The sequence below is a fragment of the Moschus berezovskii genome, chromosome 5, assembly GCF_049115385.1.
Source record: "Moschus berezovskii isolate FMDL1 chromosome 5, NW_MosBer_1.0, whole genome shotgun sequence".
Lineage (NCBI taxonomy): Eukaryota > Metazoa > Chordata > Mammalia > Artiodactyla > Moschidae > Moschus > Moschus berezovskii.
Window position 1 is genome coordinate 114,768,541 of NC_142464.1, and position 11,960 is coordinate 114,780,500.

Sequence of the window (11,960 nt, forward strand, 5' to 3'; positions counted from 1 at the left end):
AGTGTGTGGGAACCAGGGAGTAGATAAACTTGAGATGTGCAGGCGGTGGGAGTTAAAGAAAGGAGCCCAGTGATGCTTGGGTTTTAGCTTGAACAACTGGGTGGTGGGTGATCTGGTCACTTAAGCTAGGCCGTCAAATGGATGATGACTACATGCTTTGCAGTGGTAAACTTGCGCTCCCAGGGGAGGAGCAGAACAGCTTGGGGCTGGCTTTTCAGTCGTGTCTGACACTTTGTGACCTCATGGACTGCAGCACGTTGTCCCCTTCTCCTGCCCTCTGTCTTTCCCAGCATCAGTGTCTTTTCCAGTGAGTTGGCTCTTCACATCCGGTGGCCAAAGTATTGGAGTTTCAGCTTCAGCATCAGTCCTTCCAATGAATATTCAGGGTAGATTTCCTTTAGGATTGACTGGTGTGATCTTCTTGCAGTCCAAGGACTCTCAAGAGTCTTCAGCACCACGATGTGGAAGCATCAATTTTTTGGCACTCAGTGGCCTTTATGGTCTAGCTCTCACATCCGTACATAACTGCTAGAGAAACTATAGCTTTGATAGACGGACCTTTGTCAGCAAAGCATCTTTGCTTAATACTGTCCTAGGTTTGTAATAACTTTCCTTCCAAGGAGCAAGCGTTTTTTAATGGTCATGGCTGCATCTGGAGCCCAAGAAAATAAAATCTGTCACCATTTTCACTTCTCTCCCTATTTGCATGAAGCGATGAGACTGCATGCCATCATCTTAGTTTTTTGAATATTGAGTTTTGAGCCAGCTTTTCTCAGCTAAAGCGGCAACTCTACTAGTCTATGTAGGACTTGCTAGGGCCTGGTGTTGGAGGCAGACTCTGCCCTGGCAAGAGTTTTTAATCAAACTTCAAATAAATGGATTACCGGTGGAGGAACAGTCTGTAGCCACTGAAAGAGCCTGAATTCCGATGAGGGAGGGTGCTTCTCTACCTCTTACATCTGTGAAGTCTTGGAAGTGGTTTGGGTAAGTCACTTTAGGGATTACAGAATGCAAGTTGAGGCCAGCTTTTTGAGTTTGTTTTTTGGCCTGGGAATCCTCAGACTCCTGCTTGAGGACCTGGCTGCTGGCTCCAACTCTTGTGGTGGATCCATGACTGCGCTGAGTATTGCCCTGCAATACACTTCTCCTGTAAGCTCACCCAACCTGGGATTCTCCTACATGCCCCAACCTGGCATTGATTCACTTGCCCTTGAGGTTTCTAGAAGGCAGTGCCCTTGAAGGAACTAATAGCATATAGATGAACCCCTTTTGCAGTGGTTAGAGCTTGGTGGGGAGAATTTGGCTCAGACTCTGCACTGGTATGCAATTAACTTCTTGCCAAGTGCATCATTTTAATAATCCCACCTGGAAAAGAGGGTTTCCTGGTGTGTCTGGAAAAAGACTGGTGCTTGCTGCTCTGTATGCTCCTGGCTGTAGACACAGGCTGTGTGTGTAGAAGGGATGGCTCTGTGCCCGTGTTGGCCGAAGTTTAGTCTCTTAATGGCGACAATTGGCCTAAACCTGTATGGCCGTGTGGACTTGGAACAGCTGGGGTATCAAACGTGGCCTTGATTGGAGTCCTGAGGTGTTGGGAGGCTTTTGCTGGGTTTAAAACAGAAAAGGGGTTTATCTGACTCGCTTGAGCCACATGTCTGCAACCTCAGTCTAAGTAGAGGTCAGGACTTGAGCAGACTTTCCTTTTTCAAGGAAAAAGAGGGGTCTAAAGAGGCTTGAAAGCAGGCAGTGGCAGAAAACAAGGCATCAGAGCTTGTGGCCCAGGAGGAGTTGAGCTAGCTGCTGTGTACGGGATGGGTTTCCCTGATGCTTTGGGCCCCTCTTGCTAGGGCCATGCTTAGTGGGGAAACTCGGACTTAAGAGTGTGGGATGGAAAGGAGTGTGGTATAGTGGGCTCTAATAGAGCCCTCCAGGGGTCGAGCTACCATTCATCCAGAGGAAACTGCTTGGGGGATGTGTTGCAGGCTTTCACAGACTGCTTTCTGCTAGAGCAGGTGAGCAGATCTAGCAGCTTCAAGGCCCCACCCTTAAATCTTGGCCTCCTTGGCCCAGGACTTGACTCTTGTCCCCTGAGTAGCGGGGGAGCTGACTTGGGTGTGTCAGAGTAGCAGCCATTTGTCCCTTACAGGTTCCAAGCCTCTTCCAGAAACCTGTGTCACTGCAGAGTCTCCTAGGCTAGTGATAAGAACCAGTAGGCTAATGGTGGGGCCTGGCCGTGGAATTCAAAGACAAGAGCCTAGTTGGATCTTTGAGCATGAACTTACTAGCGTGGGAGATAAGTTCAACTGTCCTGTAGTTTGAGCATTCTTTAGTACTGCCCTTCTTGGGATTTGGGATGAAGATTGACCCTTTGCCAGTCTTGTGGCCACAAGAACTCTGTTGTGAGGCTCAAACTGCAGAGATTGGCTTTAGCTCTTGTGGTCCAGTCTCATGAGACCTCCCCAAAATGAGGTGGGCTCCCCAGCCCCTCCCCCTGGCAGCACCTAAATCTGGACAATGGAGGGATGGATAGAGGGAGGATCAGAGACTGAACCCTGGGAGAGGTGGGTCAACTGGCTAAGACCAGGAAGAAGGGCGTCAGCTGCTTCTCCCAGCAAGTCCCTTTGCAAGTGGCTCCCTCCCACTGCACCCATCCAATTCTGATTGCACTGGAATCTAAAGGTGTCAAGGGTAGATCCTGTACCAAGTCCTCCCCCTGGGAATGACGAATCTCTGAACTTGAACTCAAACCAAGTTATTCCCTCACAGGCCTTGCCCAGAAAACACGTCTGGAACTGCCAGGGAGCATAATCTGATTTTTTAAAAACTTTAATCCTCCTGTGAAACTGGATGACAGTGTTCTGACTTGAGGCAGGTGGGCCCTGGGGGGTGGTGGTGCCAAGGGCTAGGAAAGGCCACCGAAAGGGGCTGGGGTTTGGTGGGTGAGCGAGATTCAACAAACAGGTACTGAGTTTGCTTTGCTGAGACTTGTCATCGCTGTGTTTCCCCTAAAACAGAATGAAGGGGATGTCATCAGTGAGTGGTAGGACCCCGCTGCCTTCATAGTACCTAGCTGAAGATGGGGGAGAAGACTTGGGAATGACTTTTCCCGTCCTTGATTTTCTCATGTGCGTGTATTTGGGAACCTTATCCCAGGACAAAACATCCACAGTTCACGCACTGGGATAGAGGATAAGCAGTGTCCTCTGCTGGGTGCTCAGCTCCCCAAGGACACACAGCTCAGCCTCTGAACACACGAAGGAGGGCATCCTACCTGCTGCCCGCTGAGTCCTGATGGCTGCACTCTGTAGCCTAGGACAGGCTACAGTCCGATGGGCTTCCTGGATTGCTGGGAAAGATCGGGGATGAGAAATTTGAGTTTTGGGTAATGCCTGATATGCCCTGGTGTGTGGCAGGCCCAACTTAAGGGGACTTTGGCCATTGGGGGGTGCTGGATGACTTGGAGGTGGTTTGGGGGAGGCTGTCGCTCAAGTGGATGTGGAATTCTTCCCACACATCTTCACAACTACGAGGCACCTTGGAGCTTGCAGTCAGAGCAGGACAAAGAACCTTCCTGATTCAGAGGATTTTTTAAACCCAGGAAGTTTGCTCTGCATTCCTCCTTGTGGTCCAGGCTGGGTCAGCCTCTTTCCTGAGAGGTGTGAAAAAGCAGCTTGCTGTGCTGGGAGACTGTCTCGGGCAGTTCCAAGTGGGTCTGTCATTTCCTACCGTCCACAAAAGACCACACACCAGGAGGCAGAGGGATGCCTACCTTGGGAGATGAGCCTGGCAACAGGATGCAAGGCCATCACCTGGAAGCCTGATCATGTCATTCTCAATGCCCCTGCCTCTTAGTTGCCATTTGCATGGTACCAAATGACCTTAGTTTCAGCTTTTCTGAATTATATATAATTATGCCAGACTTGTATGCTAAGCAAACCTGGGGGAGAGGCTGGCAGTGTGAACTGCAGCCAGGATCCTGAGGCAGGTACTTCTGGGGGGCTGCCCTGTGGATGTTGGGGCCTTCCTCAGAGTCAGCATTCCACTGTGCTTTTGAGTGTTGTGAGGGTGAAACTGCAGGGCTTGCTGGTGCTTGTCAACTGATGTGAAAGCCGAACCATCTCAGCTATTGTCTCTGCCAGATGGGAAACTCCCTGAGGGCAGGGAGGATGCTTTGACTATAGGGGTGTTTCTGGGGCTCAAGCGTGCATTTCCTTGGAGCTTCACGTATAAGAATGTCCAGCTCCAGGGGTGCTGAGTGCTTGGGTGTGGCCTCTGATGTGACTCAGCTTGGGACCTGTGGGTCCTGTTGCTTCAGGATCACACTGGGCGCTCTCTTCTGTCTCACTTGTGAGCTCTCCAAGAACGGGCAAGCAAGTTTTCTTTGGCTCCTTTAACTCCTTTAGTTCCTAGCAGGTGTTGGAGCCACCAAACCTGAGCTGCTCAGGCAGGACTGAGCCTGAACTGCTGCATGAGAAGGTGAAAGATGTGCCTGGCTGGGCAGGACCTGCTTGCTGGACCCCGGGGGCTGTCCTGTGCGCCAGAAACGCTTCCTTGCTGTCTGTAAGAGCTGCGTTTCTTCAGGGTTCCGTTTCTTCAGCTTTCCCATGTCCAGGTGCTGCTTGTAGGGAGAATTGCCCCTTTAAGTGGAGGTGAAGGATGTCCGAGTTACTGAGAATAAGGGTCAAATGTGGACGCTGCCCTGATGCCCGAGGGTCACCAAACTGGGATCCTTAGCCTGATGCCCTGCAAGCCAAATGCTGAGAGACTTATAGCAGTGGTGGTTGTTCAGTTGCTAAGTCGTTTCTGACTCTGCGGCCTCATAGACTGCAGCATGGCAGGCTCCTCTGTCCTCCACTGTCCCCCAGAGTTTGCTATCTAACGGTCTCATCCTTTGCCACTCCCTGTTCCCTTTGTCTTCTGTTTTTCCTTCCCAGCATCAGTCTTTCCTTCCCAATGAGTCGGCTCTTTGCATCAAGAGGCCAAAGTATGGGAGCGTCAGCATCAGTCCTTCCAGTAACTATTCAGGGTTGATCTCCTTTAGTTAGGGTTGACTGGTTTGAACTCCTTGCTCTCCAAGGGACTCAAGAGTCTTCTCCAGAACCACAATTCAAAAAGCATCAATTCTTTAACTTTCAGCCTCCTTTATGGACCAACTCTTACTTCCATACGTGACTACCTTCGGCAAAGTGATGTCTCTGCTTTTAAAAAAAAAAAAAAATTGAAGGCTAACTCTTTAATATGCTACCTAGGTTTGTCATAGTTTTTCTTTCAAGGAGCAAACATCTTTTAATTTCATGACTGCAGTCAGCATCTGCAGTGATTTTTGAAGCCCAAGAAAATCCATCACTGCTTCCACTTTTTCCCCATCTGTTTGCTATGAAATGATGGTAGCGGGTGCCTTGATCTTAGTTTGAGTTTCAAGTCAACTTTTTCCCACTTACCGTTACAAGACTCTTTAGTTCCTCTTCACTTTCTGCCATTAGAGTGGTATAATCTGCGTATCTGAGGTTATTTTACCTGACAGTCTTGATTCCAGCTTGTGATTCATCCAGCTGGCATTTTGCGTGATGAACTCTTATGTACAAGTTAAATAAGCTGGGAGATAATAGTCTGTACTCCTTTTCCCAATTTTGAACCCATCCGTTGTTTCATGTCTGTTTGTTACGTTGCTTCTTGAGCCACATACAGTTTTCTCAGTACCAGACTACCTCCCATCTCCTATCTCTTTAAGAATTTTCCAGTTTGTTATGATCCACACAGTCAATGAAGGAGAAGTGGACATTTTTCTGGAATTCCCTTGCTTTCTCCATGATCCAATGAATGTTGGCAATTTGACTTTTGGTTCTTCTGCCTCTTTGAAGCCCAGCTTGTACATCTGGAAGTTTTTGGTTCATGTACTGCTGGTACCTAGCTTGAAGGATTTTGTGAATAGCCTTGCTTGCATGTGAAATGAGTGTACGGTAGTTTGAACATCGAAAGGGGTATCACCATATGCTAATTCTATAGTGTTTTGAGGAACTGCTAAACTGTAAACTATTTTTGTAGGTGGGTCTATGGAAAACCTTTCTGTGATCCCCTTGGACTAAGATTCCTGAATAGATGAGAAAATCCACTGTTTGAAATTCAATGCTGGGTGGTAAGATCATTTCAGCTTTAACATCTAGATATGGAAGACCCCCTCCACCTAGATTGTCAAGCCCGTTTCTGACCTCAAACACTTCAGGGGCTCTGCTCTTAAGATTTAAGACACTTCAGAGATGAGTACTTTTGCAAGTCACGTATGAATTCTCAAAAGATTTGGCCTATCAAACCTTGATCTCAGATTTAGTGCTGATGAATGTTCACCCATTGGCAATCTGAACGGTTGACCTTTTGTTTTTTTAACAAGGTAAAATAAGACTGCTACTATATAGGCAAGATCTTCATTTGGGGTTGAAGTTTAGTTCACTCAATTGTGGCTTTTCCATTCATCTCAATTCTTTGCTACATCCTCGGGCTTTCAGTATGTGTTCACAACCCCCAGCAAGAGGTCCAGGACAGCTGGAGGGACTTCACAATGGATTCTGCAAGGAGCTTCAGGTTTTAAGTGAAGGCTGTGAAAGTGGCATCTCCCATTGAGATCTCTGGGTTTCTACTGTCTCTGAATCTGGTAACTTCTGGATTGTGGAGCACGATGCTTTTTGCAGTTCATTGGCTTCCTTCAGCAAGAGTGAGAAGGACCTGCTTTCCTGGATCAGCCTTCTCACTCTATAACAGGGTTGTCTTTGGACAGGATTGAAAGGGACTGAGCACACAGGGAAGGGAGGAGCTGGGCAGGACTGAACTGGTATTTGATCTCTCTAAACTCATGCATGCTGACTCTGGGAGAATGAAGTGTTCTTCGGCCCCCTTTCTCAACCTACCAAACAGTGGAGCCGCCTCTGAGCTCTGGGGCACGACTGCACAGTGCTGGCCGAGGAAGAGGGCTGGAGTGCCTGCTTCCTGCTTTCATGCCCTAGCTGGTGCCCCCTTCCAGATGTTGTAACAAAACGTCATAGACCAGATGGCTAGAAGACATCTGTTTGTCGGTTCTGGAGGCTGGGAAGTCCAGGATCTTAGGTGTTAGCAGACTGGGTGTTTGAGAGCCCTTTCTCACTTGTACGTAGCAGCCTCCAAGCACTCCAGTCTCTTCCTCTCCTTGAAAAGGATACTGGCTCCATGATGGGACTCTACCTTCATGACCTCATCGAAGCCGAACAGCTCTCCTGGCCCCCAGCTCCAGATACTATCACACTGAGGGTCATGGCTTGAATGTATGAAGTTTAAGGAGGATAGAAACATTGTCTATAACACCTGAGCTCTTAGTTGTTTCATCTCATCCCCTAAAGCAGGTGAGCTGTTTTTTTCCCTGAAGACATCTTTCGTGTTAAAATGCATACAGCATAAAATTTGCCTTTTGAAACATCCTAAGTGTAAATTGGTGATCACTAGTGATGGTCATACAATATTGTTCGTGTAACTTGTCAATCGCTCCACAAAAACTGCAACAATTAAGCAAGAGCTCTCACCCCCTACCCTTCCCCCTAGCCCTTGTGCGGCTTGCATGTATGCTAAGTTGCTTCAGTTGTGGCCAACTCTGTGACCCCATGGCCCATAGCCCACCAGGCTCCTCTGTCCATGGAATTTTCCAGACAAGAATACTGGAGTGGGTTGCCATTTCCTTTTCCAGGGGATCTTCCTGACCCAGAGATTGAACCCACTTCTCTTATGTTTCCTGCATTGGCAGGTGGGTTCTTTACCACCAGCGCCACCTAGGAAGCCCTTGACAACCTCTAGTCTACTTTCTGAGGGTAACTTGCTTATTCGGTTTCTTGCCCTTTGATCAATAAAGCATTTGTCCTTTTGTCTGGCTTATTTCACTTAGAAGAACTTCAAATTATGTCCATGTTGTAACAATGTGTCAGAAATTTAATTCTTAGGTCTGAATAAGAATCCATTGCCTGGATATACCAAGATTTACTTCTCTTCACCTGTTGATGGATAATGGAGCTGTTTCCACATCTTGGCTCTTGTGAATGTTGCAGTGAACATCAGTACAGATAAAACTGCTTAAATCCATTTTTTCAATTCTCTTTAACAGCAGGAATGGCTGGGTCAAATGGTGACCTTGTGTTTAGAACTTTGAAGAACTGCCAAAACAATGAATTGATTCTGGAGGTGGTTCTAGGTGGAAGACCTAATAAGACCCCCTGCTAGACGATAGTCACCTCCTTGTAGTTTCACACTTGAAACTGAACACCCAGGAAAGGTCACATTAGCTTCCCTAATCTCTCAAAGAAGTCCAATCACCCATCAAGGTGATCAAGATCTTCAAGGACACTTCTGGATCATTGGCTGTTTGAGTCAACAGAACAGAGCTCAATCCAGTCCATTTCACTTAAGAATTCATATTCAAGAACTTCCCTATTAAGTAACTTCAGATTTTGAAGCCAGTGCATCCTTAAGACCCTGATGCTGGGAAAGATTTGAGGGCGGGAGGAGGAGGGGACGACAGAGGATGAGATGGTTGGATGGTATCACCAACTCAATGGACATGAGTTTGAGTGAACTCCGGGAGTTGATGATGGACAGGGAGGCCTGGCGTGCTGTGGTTCATGGGGTCACGAAGAGTCAGACACAACTGAGCAACTGAACTGAACATCCTTACCTGATGGCAGAATAGAAACCACATTGCATCTCAGTAGCCTCTTGTTTCTATCTCAATTTCCTGCTGTGTCCTATGACACTTAGGAATGTGCCCAACTTCCCTTGGGCAGCAGGTTTTGAGCCTTGAGTGGTTCACCATGATGTTTACTCTTTGATTTGTGGAGATCTTGCGAGGTCTTTTCCTCAATACCTGGGGGTAGAGGTCTATTTAGTGATTTAAGAATAGAAATATTAAAGGCTTAATCTTTCAAAATCAATACTGGATTCTTGAATCAAGATGAGACCTTCTATCACTCTTAGAAGTTATTTGGACTGACCATCCATTAAGTTTGTTCTAATAAAAATCCTGAAAGGGAGCTAGTACTGTGCATGACGGGCTTGTCTGGAGATACTACAGGTTCAGTTCCCAACTACAAAAAAGCGCATATCAGTGTCACACAAATTTTTTTATTTCCCAAAGCAGATAGTTTATAGTCAAGTGTGCAATAGCATTTCTAAATGTACATTAAACTCCTTATTGCTGAACGTTGCTAGCCACCTGGACCTTCAGTGAGTTGGAATCTTTTTGCTGGTGGGAGGGTCTTGCCTCAATGTTGATGGCCATTGACTTACCAGGGTAGTTGCTGAAAGTTGGGGTTAGTAGCTGTGGTAATGTCTCAAAACAGTGAAGCCTGACATACTTGACCCTTCCTTTCATGATTTCTCTGTAGTGTGCAATACTGTCTGGCATTTTACCCTCAGAACTTTCAGATCTTGAGTCAGTCCTCTCAAACCCCGCTGCTGCTTTTGACTAAGTTGCTGGAACTCTCTGAATCCTGTCATTTCAACAGGCTTCACGGCATCTTCACCAGGTAGATACCTTGGTCTCTTCATCAGAAGAAACTGCTCAACCATTGAACTACCACAGACTGCAGCCGTCTCATTGCATCTTCAGGCTCTGCGCCTCATCCTGGTCCTCTTGCTAGCTGTCATCCCTGTAGCTACTTCTCTAAAGTTTTGAACCCCTCAGTCACCCATGAGGCTCGGAATCGATTTCTTCCTAACTCCTGTGAATGTTTGTTTTGACCTCTTGCCATGAATGACAACTGGTCTTCATGGCATGTAGGATAGTGAATCCTTTCCAGAAGGTTTTCAATTTACTTTGCTCAGATTCAGAGGAATCACTATTTATGGCAGCTATAGCCTTATGAGAAGGCAATGGCAACCCACTCCAGTATCTTGGCTGGAGAATCCCATGGACAGAGGAGCCTGGTAGGCTGCAGTCCATGGGGTCGCTAAGAGTCGGACACGACTGAGCGACTTCAGTTCAGTTTCAGTATAGCCTTATGAAGGGTACTTAAATGAGACGTGAAAATCCGAATGACTTCTCGATCCATGGCAGCAGAACAGATGTTGTTAACAAGCGTGTGTAACAACATCATCTCATTGCGTCATCATCAGAGTGCTCTTGGGTGGCCAGGTGCATTGTCAGTGGGCAATAATATTTGGAAAGGAATTTCTTCCTGAGCAGTAGATCTCAACAGTAAACGTGAAATACTCAGGAAACCATGTTAACAGAGTGTGCTGTCATTCAGCCCATGACTCTGCCTGTGCTCTGTAAGTGGCACAATCTAGGCGGGCCGCCGCCAAAGGGGTCGCACAGAGTCGGACACAACTGAAGCGACTTAGCAGCAGCATAATTAAGGGGCCTATAATTTGAAATTGCAAGTGAACATTGGCTTCCACTTAAGTCCCCAGCTGGATGAACCCCGAACAAGTCAACTGGGGCTTTGAAACTTTGAAGCCAGGTATTGACTTCTCTTCAGCTATGAGATTCTCCAGCACGAGGCTGCTTTTCTGCATTTAAAAATACTGGCACTTATATATACACAATGGAGCATTACTGAGCAATTAAAAAGAATACATTTGAATCAGTTCTAAGGAGGTGGATGAAACTGGAGCCTATTATACAGAGTGAAGTAAGCCAGAAAGAAAAACACCAGTACAGTATACTAACGCATATATATGGAATTTAGCAAGATAGTAACGATAACCCTGTATATGAAACAGCAAAAGAGACAGATGTATAGAACAGTCTTTTGGACTCTGTGGGAGAGGGTGGGATAATTTGGGAGAATGGATTGAAACATGTATATTATCATATGTGAAACTAAACTGACATGGTTGGGGGCTCCCCACCTCAACACTCTGTGGATTTAAGAGGCCGTTCCTTCCGGAAGTGTATAAATTAGCCTGGGATAGAAACTGCATGCTGAATTTACTAATTAAGAAATGAGAAACCAGAACTATAAAGGTGGCATAGAAATACAAGAAATTATTAAGTAATTTTTTAAAACTTTGAGCAGAGTTACGGATTTGGCCATTTGTTATAAACTGGTATATGTAGTTTAACCAGAACCATGAGAAAGTTGGTATTGTGTGAGTTCTGAGGCACTTTTGACATGTTGTAGGAGTGATGTGGACTTTGAGTTTTACACATTCATAAGTGAATGGTTTGTATCTCATGCCTTTGGTTTTCTGTGAGCTGTAGTTTCTGGGAAGTGAGCAGCTCTCATTCTTGTGCCTCCTTCATGAGGATCCAGTGCGGTTGTGGTGCTGTTATCCCTCTGATAGGAACTCTAACTCAGTATAAGGCCCCAAAGATCTGTTACCTATTTTTATTTTATATTGTACTATATTTTATTTACAGTGTTTGTTTCAGGTGTAGAGCAAAGTGATAGTCATATATATATATATATATGAATTAACAAAAGCAGTTCCCGTCTTTTGATGGGGAGCTCGTGGTTTATAATATAAATGGCATTATTTTGAGAGAGGGATAACTTAGTTATGGCATTGGGTTTTTTTTGCAGCTTGAGGCAGTTGTAAAATAATGTAGCTTTTTGCAACTGTGTATTCTATAGTATTTTCATTTGGTGAAATTTTAACTGTTGTGCTTTGTGCCATTTATTAAATAAAAAAAAGGAAAAAGTTCGAAATGAAGTAAAGCACACAGACGAGGTCTGAAGCGACCCTGGGTGGGGTGGTGTCTTGCCTTCCACCACCTGGAGTGATGGAGTCCACGTGGTCATCTGTGGCGGCACCTGTCGTTCCTGGTGAGAGAAGTTTCCAGAAAGAGCTGTGTGAACCATCGAGGCATTTTTTGTTAACCAGCAGGTGCCCCTGACGGTTGCATCAAGTTAAGAGGTTGGTGTCCCAAGTCCTCTCTCTTGAGGGTCAAGTGCAAGCTGTGAGCCCACCCACGTGGCCATGCAGACTGGGCAGGGTGTGTACTGCGT